Here is a 15,159-nt window from a genome sequence, read left to right as displayed (position 1 = left end):
TTGTCCACAGCTCAAGCTGCACCTGTGTAATGATCATGTTGTTTAATCATCTTCTTGATATGCCACACCTGTCAAGTGGCAAAGGGGAAATGCTCACTAATAGGGATGTAAGAAGTAAGCATTTTTGTGCGTATGTAAAATTTAGGGATTTTTTATTTCAGCTCATGAAACATGGCACCAACACTTTACATGTTGCGTTTATATTTTTTTTCAGTGTATAAGAGGACATTGGTGTACAAGCCAAAACACAACATAATATCTTCTACATTTTGTTATTTTAACAACCAATAGCAAAAAATGTAAGATAACATGTTTTTTTTTTAGCATTTGAATGTAGTATGCTATAGTACTGTAAATTACAGTACATTACACTGTTTTCACATTAGGCAATACACTTGCACTACCCATAAAAATCTACTGAACATCACATATACATTATTTTTTATCCCATTTGTGGTCGAAGGTTTGATCATTGAATTAATCTTTCACAAGCATTGATGCAAAAAAATATATTGTTCAGATATCATTACAACATAGGTGTACTGAAATTAGCTGAAATAAATGAAAGACAGAATGTTTAACAGGCACTAGTTTGAATCAAGGCTGTCTTGAGCATTTGGCCATAGCTTATCATCAACATTGCAGTAAATGCCCTCATTGTTCATGCACCTGGGGAAAAAACTTTTGGCATGGTCGAATCCAAGCCTGGCAGATTTGGATTGAAATCATTGCAAACCTCATCCACGGCCTGAAGGAGGGTGGTACGCTCATGGGGACGGAAATCATACATCTTCCACCTGTAATGTAATTGTTTATTGTATTTTACAGTATTGTACTTATGCATGTATTGTATTGCAAAACTCCCTGTTCACCCATGACTGCATGGCCATGCACTCCTCCAACTCGATCATCACGTTTGCAGACGACACAACTGTAGTTGGCTTGATCATCAACAACAACGAGACAGCTTATATGGAGGAGGAGATAGCACTCGGAGTGTGGTGTCAAAAAAACACCTCTCACTCAACGTCAACAAAACAAAAGAGATGATTGTAGACTTCAGGAAACAGCAGAGGGAGCACCCCCCTATCCACATCGACAGGACAGCAGTGGAGAAGGTGGAAAGTTTTAAGCTCCTTGGCGTACATATCACGGACAAACTGAAATGGTCCACACATACAGATAGTGTGGTGAAGAAGGCCCAACAGCGTCTCTTCAACCTCAGGAGGCTGAAGAAATTTGCCTTGTCACACTCACAAACTGTTACAGATGCACAATTGAGAGCATCCTGTCGGGCTGCATCACCGCCTGGTACGGCAACTGCACCGCCCACAACCGCAGGATATATACTGGGGGCACCGGTTGCGAGTCAGTGTGCGGGGGTACAGGCTAGTTGAGGTAATCTGTGCATGTAGGTGGGGGCAAAGTGACTATGCATAAGTAACAAACAAACAGTGAATGTACAAAAAAAAGGGAGCCGGGGGGTCGTCAATGTAAATGGTCCGGTGGCGATTTTATGAATTGTTCAGCAGTCTTATGGCTTGGGGGTAGAAGCTGTTGAGGGGCCTTTTGGTCCTAGACTTGGCGCTCCGGTACCGCTTGCGGTGCGGTAGCAGAGAAACAGTCTATAACTTGGGTGACTGGAGTTTCTGACAATTTTATGGGCTTTCCTCTGACACCGCCTATTATATAGGTCCTGGATGGCAGGAAGCTTGGCCCCAGTGATGTATTGGGCCATTCGCACTACCCTCTGTAGTGCCTCAGATACCGAGCAGTTGCCATACCAGGCGGTGATGCAACCGGTCAGGATCCGCTCGATGGTGCAGCTGTAGAACCTTTTGAGGATCTAGGGACCCATGCCAAATCTTCTCAGTCTCCTGAGGGGGAAAACGTTTTGTCGTGCCCTCTTCACGACTGTCTTGGTATGTTTGGACCATGATAGTTTGTTGGGGATGTGGACACAAGGGAACTTGAAACTCCCGACCCGCTCCACTACAGTCCCATCGATGTTTATGGGAGCCTGTTCTGCCTGCCTTTTACTGTAGTCCACGATCAGGTCCTTAGTCTTGATCACGTTGAGGGAGAAGTTGTTGTCCTGGCACCACACTGCCAGTCCTCTGACCTCCTCCCTATAAGCTGTCTCATCGTTGTCGGTGATCAGGCCTACCACTGTTGTGTCGTCAACAAACTTAATGATGATGTTGGAGTCGTGAATGGCAACGTAGTCGTGGGTGAACAGGAAATACAGGAAGGGACTGAGTACACACCCCTGAGGGGCCCCAGTGTTAAGGATCAGCGTGGCAGACGTGTTGTTGCCTACTCTTACCGCCTGGGGGCGGCCCGTCAGGAAGTCCAGGATCCAGTTACAGAGGGAGGTGTTTAGTCACAGAGTCCTTAGCTTAGTGATGAGCTTCGTGGGCACTATGGTGTTGAACGCTGAGCTGTAGTCAATGAACAGCATTCTCACATAGGTAATCCTTTTGTCCAAGTGAGAAAGGGCAGTGTGGAGTGCAATAGAGATAGCTTCATTTGTGGATCTGTTGGGGCAGTATGTGAATTGGAGTGGGTCTAGGGTGTCCAGGAAGATGCTGTTGATGTGAGCCATGGCCAGCCTTTCAAAGCACTTCATTGCTACCGACCTGAGTGCCACAGGGCGGTAATCATTTAGGCAGATTACTTTCGCTTCCTTGGGCACAGGGACTATGGTGGTCTGCTTGAAACATGTAGGTATTACAGACTCGGTCAGGGAGAGGTTGAAAATGTCAGTGAAGACACTTGACAGTTGGTCCGCGCATGCTTTGAATACATGTCCCGGTAATCCGTCTGGCCCAGCGGCTTTGTGAATGTTGTTCACATCGGCTACCGAGAGCGTTATTACACAGTCATCATGCAAGCTGGTGCCCTCGTGCATGATTCTGTGTTGCTTGCCTCGAAGCGAGCACAAAATACATTTAGTTTGTCTTGTAGACTCGCATCACTTGGCAACTCGTGTCTGGGTTTCCCGTTGTAGTCCGTAATAGTTTTCAAGCCCTGCCACATCCGACGAGTGTCAGAGCCAGTGTAGTAGGATTCAATCTTAATCCTGTATTGACGCTTTGCTTGTTTGATGGTTCGTCTGAGGGCTTAGCGGAATTTCTTATAAGAGTCCGGATTAGTCTCCCACTCCTTGAAAGCGGCAACTCTAGCCTTTAGCTCGATGTGGATGTTGCCTTCAATCCATGGCTTTTGGTTGTGATATGTACTGTGGTCACTGTGGGGACGACGTCATCGATGCACTTATTGATGAAGCCGATGACTGAGGTGGTGTATTTCTCAATGCCATTGGATGAATCCCGGAGCATTTTCCAGTCTGTGCTAGCAAAACAGTCCCGTAGTGTAGCATCCGCGTCATCTGACCACTTCCGTATTGAGCGAGTCACTGGTACTTCCTGGATAGAATTATGGATAGAATTATGGTCAGATTTGCCAAATGGAGGGCGGGGGAGAGCTTTGCATGCATCTGTGTCTGCAGTAAAGGTGGTCTAGGATGTTTTTTTCTTCCTGGTTGCACATGCTGGTAAAAATTTGGTAAAACTGATTTAAGTTTCCCTGCATTAAAGTCCCCGGCCACTGGTAGCGCCGCTTCTGGGTGAGCATTTTCTTCTTTGCTTATGGTATTATAGTGTTGGTCGAGAGCAGTCTTTGTGCCAGCGTCATTTTGTGGTGGTAAATAGACGGCTACGAATAATACAGATGAGAACTCTCTTGGTAGATGGTGCATCTACATCTTATATAAGGTACTCTACCTCAGGCGAGCAATACCTCAAGACTTCTTTAATATTAGACATTGTGCACCAGCTGTTATTGACAAAAAGACACAGGTACCCCTCGTCTTACCACAGGAAGCGTCTCTATTCTGCCGGGGTGCATGGAAAATCCCGCTAGCTCTATGTTGTCCGTATCTCTGTTCAGCCACAACTCGGTGAAACATAAGATGTTACAGTTTTTAATGTCCCATTGGTAGGATAATCTTAATTGTAGGTCATCAATTTTATTTTCCAATGATTGCACGTTAGCAAGAAGAATGGAAGGCAATGGGAGTTTACTCACTCACCTCTGGATTTTCAGAAGGATGCCCTATCTGCGGCTCCTTTTCCAGCGTCTTTTCTTCACGCGAAAGGCGTAGATCTGGGCCTGTTCTAGTGAAAGTAGGATATCCTTCTCGCCAGACTCGCCGAACTCGTTAAAGGAAAAAGTTTCTTCCAGTCCACGGTGAGTAATCGCTTTTCTGATGTCCAGAAGTTATTTTCGGTCATAAGAGATGGTGGCAGCAACATTATGTACACAATAAGTTAGAAAATAACAAAATAGCACAATTGGTTGGGACAATGTAAAACGTCAGCCATGTTCTTTGGCGCCATCTTTTACCCATTAAAATGCAAATCAATTTATAACATTGTTGACATGCGTTTTTCTGGATTTTGTTGTTGTTATTCTGTCTCTCACTGTTCAAATAAACCTACCATTAAAATTATAGACTCATCATTTCTTTGTCAGTGGGCAAACGTACAAAATCAGCAGGGGATCAAATACTTTTCTCCCTCACTGTATGTATACACTGTATTTCATAACATCTATTGCATCTTGCCTCTGCCACTCGGTCATGGCCCATCTATGTACAGTTGAAGTTGGAAGTTTACATACACCTTAGCCAAATACATTTAAACTCAGTTTTTCACCATTCCTGACATTTAATCCTAGTAAAACGTTCCTGTCTTAGGTCAGTTAGGATCACCACTTTATTTTAAGAATGTGAAATGTCAGAATAATAGTAGAGATAATTATTTCTTTCAGCTTTTATTTCTTTCACCACATTCCCAGTGGGTCAGAAGTTTACATGCACTCAATTTTTATTCTGTAGCATTGCCATTAAATTGCTTAACTTGTGTCAAACATCTTGGGTAGCCTTCCACAAGCTTCCCACAATAAGTTGGGTGAATTTTGTCCCATTCCCCCTGACAGAGCTGGTGTAACTGAGTCAGGTTTGTAGGCCTCCTTGCTCACACATGGTTTTTCAGTTCTGCCCACAAATTATCTATAGGATTGAGGTCAGGGCTTTGTGATGGCCACTCCAATACCTTGACTTTGTTGTCCTTAAGCCAATTTGCCTCAACTTTGGAAGTATGCTTGGGTTCATTGTCCATTCGGAAGACCCCTTTGTGACCAAGCTTTAACTTCCTGACTGATGTCTTGAGATGTTGCTTCAATATATCCACATAATTTATATTCCTCATGATTGATTTGCACTCTTCGTACCAAAATACGTTCATCTCTAGGAGACAGAACGCGTCTCCTTCCTGAGCGGTATGACATCTGCGTGGTCCCATGGTGTTTATATTTGCATACTATTGTATTGTACAGATGAACGTGGTACCTTCAGGCATTTGGAAATTGCTCCAAAGGATGAACCAGACTTGTGGAGGTATAAATTTTTTTTCTGACGCCTTAACTGATTTCTTTTGATTTTCCCATGATGCCAAACAAAGAGGCACTGAGTTTCAAGGTAGGCCTTGAAATACATCCACAAGTACACTTCCAATTGACTCAAATGATTTTCTGGAATTTTCCAAGCTGTTTAAAGGCACAGTCAACTTAGTGTATGTAAACTTCTGACCCACTGGAATTGTGATTCAGTGAATTATAAGTGAAATAATCTGTCTGTAAACATTTGTTGGAAAAATGACTTGTGTCATGCACAAAGTAGATGTCCTAACTGACTTGGCAAAACTATAGTTTGTTAACAAGAAATTTGTGGAGTGGTTGAAAAACAAGTTTTATGTATGTACAGTTTATATATACTTAGGTTGGAGTCATTAAAACTCGTTTTTCAACCACTCCACAAATTTCTTGTTAATAAACTATAGTTTTCGGTCCTATATCAGCATAACCTGAAAGGCCACTCAGCAAGGAAGCGGCCACTGCTCCAAAACCGCCATAAAAAAGCCAGACTACGGTTTGCCACTGCACATAGGGACAAAGATCATACTTTTTGGAGAAATTTCCTCTGATCTGATGAAACAAAAATAGTGTTTGGCCATCATTATGTTTGGAGGAAAAAGGGGGAGGCTTGCAAGCTGAAGAACACCATCCCAACCATGAAGCACGGGGGTGGCAGCATCATGTTGAGGGGGTGCTTTGCTGCAGGAGGGACTGGTGCACTTCACAAAATAGATGGCATCATGAGGTTGGAAAATTATGTGGATATATTGAAACAACATCTCAAGACATCAGTTAAAGCTTGGTTGCAAATGGGTCTTCCAAATGGACAATGGCCCCAAGCATACTTTCAAAGTTGTGGCAAAATGGCATAAGGACAACAAAGTTAAGGTATTGGAGTGGCCATCACAAAGCCCTGACCTCAATCCAATAGAACATTTGTGGGCAGAACTGAAAAAGCGTGTGCGAACAAGGAGGCCTACAAACCTGACTCAGTTACACCAGCTCTGTCAGGAGGAATGGGCCAAAATTCACCCAACTTATTGTGGGAAGCTTGTGGAAGGTTTCCCAAAACGTTAGACCCAAGTTAAACAATTTGAAGGAGATGCTACCAAATACTAATTGAGTGTATGTACATTTCTGACCCACTGGGAATGTGATGAAAGAAATAAAAGCTGAAATAATCATTCTCTCTACTATTATTCTGACATTTCACTTTCTTAATATGAATTGGTGATCCTAACTGACCTAAAACAGGGCATTTTTACTGGGATTAAATGTCAGGAATTGTGAAAAACTGAGTTTAAATGTATTTGGCTAAGGTGCATGCAAACTTCCGACTTCAACTGTATTTATACATATGAATTCTTATCCCATCTCTTTACTTAGATTTGTGTGTATGAGGTAGTTGTGGAATTGTTAGATTACTTGTTAGATATTGCTAGAACTAGAAGCACAAGCATTTCACTACACTCGCAATAACATCTGCTAACCATGTGTATGTGACCAATACATTTTTATTTGATTTGAATGTGAAACGTATTTCTAGATAAAACAGTGACTGTGTGATTTTGTGTGTTGTACATAGTCAATTGAAAATGTGCTTAGAGTTTTGAAACAACTGCTTTTTTGATGATCTGTTTTGAGTTTTGTACTAATGGACGCCATACTTGTGAAAAAAGCTATTACTGAGATCATGTTTATTACCATTATGATTCAGAGGTTTTAAGTTACATATACATGATACACATGATGTGCATGTATGTATGCTGTGCATTGTTGATGTTATTGTTTAAAAAAAATACTGATACTTCAATGGTTTAAAATAGGGGATAGTTGAGATGCGTTTGGAAATGAGAAGCTTTGGGGAAATATTTATTCACAAAGCAGACTTTTGGAGTTATCTAATTGTGGTCACTAGGTGGGGGTGTTGTTTAAGCTATTTTTTGCTTCCACAGGAAATAGGATAAGATGCTGGTGACAAATAGCAAGAGTCCAGCAACACACATTCTTCACCTGGGCCTCCAAGTCCTGCTTCTGCCCAAAGTGGCACACAAAGCCTGTCTACCAACAACAGAAAACATGATTAGATCCGAGGAGTTAGAATGCAAGATTCACAACAACAGCCACAACAGTACAACGTAACCACATTTTAAACTGTAGCCTAGTTAAGACCATGCCAGTGAAGAAACTTGACCAGTGAACTTATCCATCCACCCTTGTCCCTAATCTCTGGACAGATGACCCTCTCCACATAACCCCCCACACACTCCTTAAACTGAGGCACTATTCCTTCCAAGCCACTCTGGAGGCAGTGCAGGGCCATCTGGCCTGCCAGCACATACACAGACAGCACTGCGCTCCAGGCCAGGTCTCGCCTCCATCCTCTGGGGGTTGGTGGGTGCAAAGTGCTTGTCTAGGATGGCGGTGAGCATGGGGCAGGCTGAGATCTCAGTCACATCCTGGAAGACGCGTGGCTAGCCCATGAAGAAGATGGGGAACCTAATGAGCAGCTGGTCCCCAACATGGGGCAGGGCTGCTGCCGTGGCTGTAGGGGGTGGCCCTACGTGGCCGTCGGGCTTTGCGGTCACATAGTTGATGTAGTCATGTAACATCAGATAGGCCTCTCGTACCAGGGGGTCAGGACTGTTTATACCACTCCTGCTCAATAGCCCTTCTGACTGATCCATCGCCTCTGGCCGACTGACTCCCTGTTGCAAATCACAAAGTTGTGACTTGCAAAAAAGCAGTGGCCCGTTCACAGATAAACAGTCCCTGTGCCAAGCAGCCCTCAGCCATCCTCTCAGTAATGGCAATCCCTAGTACAGGGTTAGAGATCCAGGCACCCTTGAAATTACTAAGAAATGATCAACAACTGCACTGCACATGCTGTGGGTAAAAAACAACATGTAGCTACCAAAATAAGTGGAATGTTTTCCAGTTATTATCAGCTAAATCTGGGCAAATCTCTAACACCCTAATTTGTTAGACTAATATCATATTATACATATTGTACAATATTTGAATATACCATATCCTCAAATGTCAACTAGTACAGCAAATGTGCCCATGTCCAATAAACAACACTAGCAATCATCAGATAAAGCATTTACAACTCACCCCTTCCTTCCCACCAAAACACAAGTGGTACCAAGACATACACACACCAACAAAAAAAGGAAAAGAGGAACAGCTGACGGGATAACAGCGGGACCAGAGCAGTCTGTAGTTCAATAGGACTAGGTCACCACCCGCTCGGCTCGATGCTGCCTTTAACCAGGCTATATTTAGAGGCCTTGTTGGAAAATGACACTGAGCTCCTCGCTCATATGCACAATCATCAACCCTCTGACACACCGCCCCGCTCCAACACAAGCCGAGTTAAATATAGATCATAGAGAGTGTGTGGCTGGGTGTAGAAACAGGTTAGCATTAACAGTCTGTGAGTTCTTGTAGACTGGGGAAGACAGACAGAAGGGGCAGGCCATAATACATTGAAGTAATCAGTTGATAGGTTTCATCCGTCACTGAGCTATTGCCTTTGAAACCCATTCAGAGATGTTTATTTTGGGATTCTGCCCTCATCAAAACCAGAGATCATACTGTGATGTTGTGCTGCTTTACATAGACGTTCCATTATACCGTTTTAGCTCTGGAATATGTATCCTGGAAGCTTGTTATTGATGTTTGATTGTGCTATTTTAATTTAGAGATCTGTGATCAATCTCTGCAACACACGCACGCGCGCACACACACACACAGTATTACAATAAACACACATGCACAATCCCACTCTTTCTCTTACAGACATAGTGTAGAATGTGCTTCTTCCAGTCTGTCAGTAATGTGCGTGATGCTAGTCAGGGGAATGTGGTGAGGAGGCATAGGCTTTAGGAGCTTGGTGCTGCTAAAGGCTTTGCACTACTAATCATTGTTTTCGTCCAATGGGAGTCTGCCAAGCTACCCATCCATTCCTCCACCTAGGGATATAGGAACAATGCTGCCCAGTAAAGTGCAAGGCAATATTCACATGCAAGCACTGGGACTTCCACTAGGGTACAGTGCTGTGTCACTGAACTGATGTTATGCTTGTGAGTAGCAGTCAGTATTTGTTTGAACTGAAAATGATGGTTTTGGAATACTGTAGATTTGTTATTTATGATTGAAATAACAGAGATCAGGAAATGGTTTACTTTGTACTCTGTGCCCTGCAGCTCTGTACACAGTATAGCCTAGGCACCAGAGATATGGAAACAATAATAATAATCTTTAACACATTGTCAAGCAATTTGGGTTTCTAGACATTTCTAGTGATTATGCCTATTGCAGTCAAGTGATTGTCTGTTGTTTTAAAGAGACGAAAAGCATGGTGTTGGTATTGCTACAGTGTATGGTTTCATGACACACTCGTTAAATGTTTGTGTGTGGATCTACACTGGCATGTGAGTGCTAACTATCTATTTACACTTTAATCTGATGGAGCACTCGGGGACCAATCAAATGCACTCAACATGGCATTTACTACTGTTTACTCCACTGATTAATAATCTACGACAAAGACATGCTCAAGTGGCACCAGTAGCAGCTCTGTGTGTTTGCCCATCTGGTACATACATTGGGAATGTGCACGCAGAAGTAGATATGGAAAACCCCAAGAACCCTCATCCACCCCCATAGATAGATGAGAGAGAGAGAGAGAGAGAGAGAGAGAGAGAGAGAGAGAGAGAGAGATGAATTGCGGGTGCAACATGTTTTCTGAATATCAAAATGAGAAAATGTTGTAACATTACAGTGAGCGTGCAACATGGCTACCCTCTCCTCACAGAGGAGTCAGGGTGCAGGGGGAAGTGATATCGTTGATAGCACCCGCTATCAGGGCTCTCATATGTTCATGTGGCAACATCTGCAGGGGGGAACTTTCTGTCTAGAGTTTTACTGTAGGCTACGGGGCCCTTTGAAGTTGGTTCAGTCGCAGACAGGGAAAGTAAAAGTGCTTAAACAGATGGCAGAAAATACACTCTGACAGTTTCATCTGACAAGCTGATTACAAGAGAGCTGCTTCCCAACACCAGCTTTGGTCGGAAGCTAAAGTAGTCGAGAGTATGTGAGTATGTTACTTACTGCGGTTTCTTTGTCCTTGGTGAAACAAGGATTTTTACTGTTTAGTCTTTCTCATACAGTACATCTTACACCTGATTGAGTGTAAAAACGGTCTCCTCCTTTTCCAAAAGAATCACAGGATATTGTGGAAACACCCTGCAAGTTATGCCCTTTAGATGGTAGATTCCTCTTGTGAAGTCTGCAGAAACACAAACTGTTTTTGCCGTATTCATTGGGACAATATACTTAATCCATCCTGTCTGTCTGTTATCTTTAAATCCCTAGTATGCATATATATCAGTGTTCAGGAAGTTTCTAATCAATATCTACAGAGAACTTGAAGCAATTGGACGTTTTTGACCTTTTCTATAAAAACACTCTGCTCAATATAAAGCTGCAAGGTGACTGAGAAAGGTAAAATGAGACACACAAATGAAAAAACACCCCCTCTATACCTTTATCCACCCACCCCCACTCAAACAACCACACAACTGATGCTGATCTTCCCGCCTCTATTGTGTGAGCCTCCAATCACCCTCACAGAGGGGGGGCTTGGCGGAAAGATGAGGAAATTGCTCTGAATTTGCCGGTAATTGAAAACACCTATACCACCCTGTGTCCCTATCTCTACCTGACCTCAAACATCCACACCCCTCTACCTCCCCTGTTACTGCCTTTTATTCCCAAGCAGTCTTAATGGCTCACATACCCCAACCTGTCCTCTGTCTCCCACCGGACTGAATTGATGCAAACGATTGGGGCCCATTTAGTGTCTGGAGGAGAGGTGACCCATTTGTGCTGTGTGCCCTGCTGTCTCCCACCCCACCTACATTTCCCCAATTGCAGGTATTGATGCTCCGCCATTGTTTCCCCCTCTGCCCAGGGGGTAGAGTGGTTTGGAGGAAATTGGGGGACCCCTCAGGCGTAGATGGCGTTTATTGATTTCTGTCTTCCCTTCCTATTTTTCTTTTCAGATACCAAGCCAAATCTGAGGAGGTGTTTGCAGTTAAGTGGCATCATTCTGGGTTCTGTACTGTAGATGCAGAAGCCACATTTTCTTCATGCTGGGACGATGACAATAGAGAGATGAATGTGTCTTTCTGAATGGTTGTCTGTCTGTGATCACTGTCTGACTGGGTCTCTGTGCTTCTGAAGTTAACTTCAACACTCTTCTCATTTGTCTTCATGAATGTATTTATTTTAATTGTAACCAGGTAAGCTAGTTGACAACTGCGACCTGGCCAAGATAAAGCAAAGCAGTGCGAACACAAACAACAACACAGAGTTACACATGGAATAAACAAGTGTACAGTCAATAACACAATATAAAAAAAAGAAAGTATGTACAGTGTGTGCAAATGGCGTGAGGAGGAAAGGCAACAAATAGGCCATAGTAGCAAAGTAATTACAATTTAGCAAATTAACACTGGGGTAATAGATGAGCAGATGATGATGTGCAAGTAGAAATACTGGTGTGCAAAAGAGCAGAAAAGTAAATAAAAACAATATGGGGATGAGGTAGGTAGATTGGGTGGGCTATTTACAGATGGGCTATGTACAGCTGCAGCGATCGGTTAGCTGCTCAGATAGCTGATGTTTAATGTTGGTGAGGGAAATAAAAGTCTCCAACTTCAGTGATTTTTGCAATTCGTTCCAGTCATTGGCAGCAGAGAACTGGAAGGAAAGGTGGCCAAAGGAGGTGTTGGCTTTGGGGATGACCAGTGAGATATACCTGCTGGAGCGGGTGCTACGGGGGGGTGTTGTTATCGTGACCAGTGAGCTGAGATAAGGCGGAGCTTTACCTAGCATAGACTTATGCATAGACCTGGAGCCAGGTCATCTATAAGTGCGACGAATATGTAGCGAGGGCCAACCGACCAGAGCATACAGGTCGCAGTGGTGGGTGGTATAAGGGTATGCTGGTGATCATTATGCAAGTTAATATTCACTGAGTATAGCAATTAGGAACACCTTCTTAATATTGATTTGCACTGCCTCCCCCCCCCCCCCCCCCCCCCCCCCTTTCACCTCAGAACAGCCTCAATTCATTGGGGCATAGACTCTACATGGTGTCCAAAGCGTTCCACAGGGATGCTGGCCCATTTTGACTGCAAAACTTCCACCGGTTGTGTCAAGTTGTCTGGATGTCTTTTGGGTGGTGGACCATTCTTGATATACACAGCAAACTGTAGAGCAGAAAACCCAGCAGCATTGCAGTTCTTGACCCAAACCGGTGTGCCTGGCACCTACTAACATACCCCTTTCAAAGCACTTAAATCTTTTGTCTTTCCCATTCACCCTCTGAATGGCACACATACACAATCCATGTCTCAGTTGTCTCTTCCCCTTCATCTAAACTGTTTGAAGTGGATTTAACAAGTGACATCAATAAGAGATCATAGCTTTCACCTGGTCAGTCTATTTCATGGAAAGAGCAGGTGTGCTTAATGTCTTGTATACTCAGTGTTTAATATTGGTGATGTCAGTGGAGACTGCTGAGGGGAGGACAGCTCATAATACTGGCTGGAATGGAGTCCATGGAATGGCATCAACCACATAGAAACCACCTGTTTGATGTGTTTGATACCATTCCATTAACTCCATTCCAGCCAGTATTATGAGCCGTCCTCCCCTCAGCAGCCTCCACTGGGTGATGTATGCATCTCAGATATGTTGAGTACAGAATACAGTGTTGAGGTCAAGGTCAGGTTAAGGTAGAGTGGGTGCTGAGCTTCCTAAAGTGGTTAACTTTTATTCAAGTGTTCTCTATCTATTAGCCTGCATTAGCAGTTAGATCCATTGGACCAACCAGCTCTAAACCTCTCCTTCACCTCGTAAACCATTCCAAACCTGGATGAATTTAGCAAGCTATTAAAATGTAAAACAATCTCTATCAATGTGCTAGGACCTGGGCATACAGAAATAGAGCTGAGAGGATGTTCTGATCATTGTTGTGAAGGAGGGGTGAGAGTTGACTCTCCTGTGGAACATGAGCTGCCTCTCCATACCAATAACTCCCTCTCACTGTCAGACCTGTGACATGATGAGAGCTCACCCACTGGAATATGTATCGGTCTCAACTAGCATTCTCTGCCTGCTCTTCACCACATTAACATGTTCACGCACACACACACACACACACACACACACACACACACACACACACACACACACACACACACACACACACACACACACACACACACACACACACACACACACACACACACACACACACACACACTCTCTCTCTCTCTCGCTCTCGCTCTCTCTCACACACGCACCCACACAGTCAAGGACAAGGGGGATATGTGTGAGTACCTGCTATCTGTATTTGAGATAATGAGATAAAAATTCTAATTGTGTAAGACAAAGAACTAGCAGAGTGCTGCATTAGTAGATGCTTACAAAAACACCAAAGTAATTACATGAATTTAGATTAGGTTTTTATTTTTCATTTCTCACAGTTACTCTCACAGTTTTGTTTCTCACCTCCATATTTCTGTGCATTCCCACATGAACTACTGCTTGCTTTTTGCCCTTTAATCCTTCCTATTGATCATATAGGCCAGAGGTTCCCAAACATTCAACCTCCAGCTGTGTACCCCCTCTAGCACGAGAGTCAGTACATTCTCAAATGTTGTTTTTTTGCCATCATTGTAAGCCTGCCACACACACACTATACGATACATTTATTACACACAAGAATGTGTCTGAGTTTTTGTCACAACCCGGCCCGTGGGAAGTGACAAAGATCTCTTATAGGACGAGGGCACATATAATAATATAATAATAATCAATCATTGTCACGCGGGACTAGGTGTATGAGGAAGAATCAGGCGCAGAGAGCAGAGAGTTCCACAGGAAGAAGTGCACTTTAATACGGCACAAAAGCAATGCCCACAACACAGGACGCAGAAAAATATGGACCAACCCAAAACACAGGGTACCAGGTCTAGAACACGAACACACATAAAATACACACACACGTAACACAATAATAATCCCGCACAAAACAAGGGCGGGTATACGCACTTTAAATAAGGAAGCCCATCAAGCACACACAAATAGACACAGGTGAAACTAATAAGACAAAACAAACAGAAAACGAAAAAGGGATTGGTGGCGGCTAGTAGGCCGGTGACGACGATCGCCGAGCACCGCCCGAACAGGCAGGGGAGCCAACTTCTGCGGAAGTCGTGACAATAATTTTGCCATCTCACATATAAAACCTTATTTGTTCATCAAAAATTGTGAATAACTAACCACAGGTTAATGAGAAGGGTGTGCTTGAAAGGATGCACAAAACTCTGCAATGTTGGGTTGTGTTGGAGAGTGTCTCAGTCTTAAATAATTTTCCATACATAGGCTGTGCCTGTATTTAGTTTTCATGCTAGTGAGTGCCGGGAAATCACTCTCACATAGGTACGTGGTTGCGAAGGGCATCAGTGTCTTAACAACGCAATTTGCTGAGGCAGGATACTTTCATAGAACCGTTTGTTGCAATTTCGATGAGGCTCTCTTGTTCAGATATCAGCAAGTGGACTGGAGGCAGGGCATGAAAGGGATAACAAATCCAGTTGT

At 43.5% G+C, this 15,159-nt stretch overlaps 1 pseudogene; it reads right to left on the bottom strand.

Moving 5' to 3' along the window:
• Positions 1-7,409: 7,409 nt before the first annotated feature.
• On the bottom strand, positions 7,410-8,165 carry LOC139390238 (bcl-2-related ovarian killer protein homolog A-like; annotated as a pseudogene).
• Between the last annotated feature and the right edge of the window lie 6,994 nt (positions 8,166-15,159).

The sequence above is a fragment of the Oncorhynchus clarkii genome, chromosome 30 (genome assembly GCF_045791955.1).
Source record: "Oncorhynchus clarkii lewisi isolate Uvic-CL-2024 chromosome 30, UVic_Ocla_1.0, whole genome shotgun sequence".
Taxonomy (NCBI): Eukaryota; Metazoa; Chordata; class Actinopteri; order Salmoniformes; family Salmonidae; genus Oncorhynchus; species Oncorhynchus clarkii.
Note: the sequence above shows the minus strand (reverse complement) of the source record. Positions and strands in the feature narration are given on the sequence as shown.